Source organism: Odocoileus virginianus, chromosome 18, assembly GCF_023699985.2.
Source record: "Odocoileus virginianus isolate 20LAN1187 ecotype Illinois chromosome 18, Ovbor_1.2, whole genome shotgun sequence".
Taxonomy (NCBI): domain Eukaryota; kingdom Metazoa; phylum Chordata; class Mammalia; order Artiodactyla; family Cervidae; genus Odocoileus; species Odocoileus virginianus.
The window spans coordinates 5,997,087-6,000,679 of record NC_069691.1 but is presented as its reverse complement, the minus strand read 5'-3'; the positions used below and the strand labels follow the sequence as shown (position 1 = coordinate 6,000,679).

General features: G+C 34.8%; 1 long non-coding RNA gene across 1 annotated transcript; it reads left to right on the top strand.

The window, feature by feature from the left end:
* Positions 1–366: 366 nt before the first annotated feature.
* On the top strand, positions 367–2,920 carry LOC110122593 (uncharacterized). Its single transcript, XR_002309269.2, has 3 exons — positions 367–454; positions 772–2,008; positions 2,840–2,920. It is a non-coding gene; the product is annotated as an uncharacterized lncRNA (long non-coding RNA).
* Positions 2,921–3,593: the final 673 nt, after the last annotated feature.

The window sequence follows — 3,593 nt, the reverse complement described above, 5'->3', positions numbered from 1 at the left end:
CACTGTATTAACTAGTGTTAATTATTATTAATTAGTAACAATTATTAACAACGATATTTACTGTCTTTTTTCCCCCCCTGTATTCTAATGGTTTGATAGCTTGAGGCCTTGCTGACCCCTTGCTGATTTCAAATGCAAATGCAGAGACCACATACCAACTATCTCCTTTATCAGGATCTCACATATTTGGGCAGCGGTATCCACTTACCCTCATCACCTCAAAGCTAGGTAAGAGACAACTACGACCACCCTATGTCCCTATTCAATATTGAATGTATTCAAGCTAGTCAATACTAAGAATGTTTACCCTGCTTCATGCACTCCTTTCCATGGAAACCACAATAAAAGCTCTTACCCACCATTCTGCCTTCTTCTGCCTTATAACAGACACTAGTACTTCCCCATATGTACCCCTCACCCCAGTGACATGGCATGTCCCTTCTTCTTGGGAACTGTGAGTAATAAACTATCTTTTCAATGGCAATCATGTCCAGGTACATTGGTCTAACTATATTGCAATTTTTAATTAATATGCTATATTTTAAAACAACTCTGTTGTAAGGGAAAGATATTACTAGGACCTCCTCACTCTTCCAATTACTTATTACCCAACTCCAGTTCTCAGTAACCTTCCTGTCTCACATAAGCAGTGGGTGAGTCAGTGAAGAGACATGAGCCAAGAAACATGTGTGAAGGTCATGGCCCTAGAACACAGGTCAACTAAAAGACTGAGATTTAGTCATTAAATAATGGAATACTTTCCCTCCGCAGCAATTTACCACCATGTCAACGGGACTCTTATGCAATAACAGTGGATTCCAGCTAAAGAGTTACATGGGAGAAATTCTATTTAAAGAGGAGTTCTTAGAGGAGTGCAAAGAAAACGAGAGGGACAAAATCAAGGACATTAGAGGAATTTGAATCCTTTTGCACTTTCAGCTACAGCAAACATTAAACATACCCAAACTTCTAGTGAGATTAACATAAAACCTTGCATTGAAAGCTGACATACATGAGTTCTTACTACCCAAGATATCATATCTAACTTTCAACAAAAAAATCACAAGACCTGCTAAAAAGCAAGAAATAAATATACAGTCTGAAAGGACAAAGGAAATGTCAGAACCAGACCCATATATGACACAGATTTTGGAATTTCACAGAGGGAATTTATAATAATTACAATTAACATGTTAAGGGATCTAAAGAAAAAAAGTAGACAATATTCAAAACAGATGAGTAATGTAAGGTGAGAAAGGGAAAAACTACGAAAAATCAAAAGAAAGTGTTTAAAAATCAAGAACAGTGTGAAAAAATGAAAAATATTTTTGATGAGCTCATGAGCATCCTGGACACAGCAGACATGAAAGCCAGTGAGTTTGAAGATACAACAATGGAAACTTCTAAAACTGAAAGATACAGAGGAAAAAAGAATGAAAAATAAATGGTACAATTTCAAAAGGAATAACATAAACATAATGGGAACACCAGAATAAAGAGAAAAAGAAACAGAAGAATATTTGAAGTAATAAGGACTGAGAACATTACAAACTAATAATAGACACCCAAGAACAACACCAGGAATCTCAGAAAAAACTAAGCCTAATAAAAACAAGCCCAAAATATTAAAATTACAGGAAATCAAAGACAAAGAGGAACATTTTGAAAGAAACCAGAGAATAAAAAACTTTAGCTACAGAGGAGTAAGGGTAAGAGTTACACTAAACTTCTCTCCAGAAACCTTGCAAGTGAGAAGAGAATCAAGTAAAATATTCAAAATATTGAAAGCAAAAACAAAAAACTTCCAACAATCTAGAATTTTATTTCCAGTGGCTTTGTTTTCAAAAGTGAAGAAGAAATTGTTGCTCAGATAAACAAAAGTTGAGTGATTTCATTGCCAGAAGACCTGTCCTGTAAGAGATGTTAAAAGAAGTTCTTCAGAGAGGAAAATCATATAATTCCAAAACTTATATTTACGCAGGAAGTGTCAGAAAAGGAATAAATGAAGGTAAAATCTTTTTTCTTATTTTTGATTGCGAGCATGTTTATTTATAATAATAATGGTAATAAGGTGTACAGAGATTTTTGCATATGAATAAGTGAAGTGAATTGCAACCATGTAATAAGGCATGGGAGGTGTGAAGTACCTGTATAATCTTTGAACTGGTATAGTATTATTGGAAGGTAGGCTTGTATTCGTTATCAGTGAATATTGCAAAGTCTGGGGGATCCTTTAAAAAAAGTTAAAAAGAAATGGTCATAGTTAGTTGAGTCTGTTATAACAAAATATCACTGACTAAGTGGCCACTGTCCTATTGGGATCGTGCCCCACTCTTACAATCTCATTTAACTTTAGTTACCTCTAAAAGATCCTGTCTCTAGATACAATCACACTGAGGGGGAAACACAATTCAGTACACAGCAGAAGTATAAGTTATATGCTTAGAGGAGATAAAATAAATTCACATTAAAATTCTCAACTAAACCAGGGAAAATGAAAGAAAAGGGAAGATTAACAAAAAAGAAGCAAGTACAGTGAATAGAAGAGTTATGAACACAGCAGACATTAATTCAGTTAGATCAATAATCATTATAAATGTGAATGGTATAGATACATCACCTAGTGATTGTTATAGTGAACATTTAATGATGAAAAGGAATTCACACTAAAATCTGGTATATTTCTAAATGCTTGGGTTTTGTTTATGCTGATTTTTAATCTTAGTACAGTACTTCAGATTTACTTTCTTAGACAATCAGGCTGGACATGTCCGTCTTTGGTGATAGGAGTGTCTTAGAATTCATGTAATTGACTATATATTGCTATGATTCACTCTAGAGCTTTCTTGAAGCAAAGCTGAAGTGCCCACTGATGGACTCAAGAAAATCCAAAAAAGTGGTTGGAGTTAAGCATTATAAGGGCAAAGTAGGCTAGACTGTCCTGATAGATTGCTGCTCTTTGCTGAGGGAAGAGTCTGGAAGAAGAATCTGAAGACTTAGGCTTCTGCCTTCTCTTCTTTTTTGGGACCTACTTCATCTCATTGTGAAAAAGGTGTATTCTAAGCTCTTTCATAATGTAAGCTTTACCTGTTGAGGGCAGTTACTGTACTGTCTAACTGCCTCGACATAGTGTCAGTAAGTCTGCCTAATTATAGATTGTATATTAGCAAGCCCCAAACCACACCTTCAATATTAAACTGTAATAATGTTAACATTGGGTTCTTATGTGAATACTGTGACTCCCAGATGGTTCCAGTGAATGGAATTGTCATTTACTAACCCCCTACACTCTAATTATGAAAGGTTTTATCCTTTTCTGATGATTCTAGAGTAATAATTTTATCTTATTAATAAGTTATTAATAAGTATTAATGAGTTATTAATGTTTGCCAAAAGTAATAGGAAATCCATCTCAGTGGTCTATTTTCTCTTGTGTAAATGATACTACAGAAGTATGTGGCAGAGGCAAAAATTTACCAGCTAGGATAACAAGGATATCTTAGCTAAAGGCAAAGGAGAAAAGGAAAGATATTCCCATTTGAATGCAGAGTACCAAAGAATAGCAAAGAGAGATAAGAAAGCCTTCCTCAGTG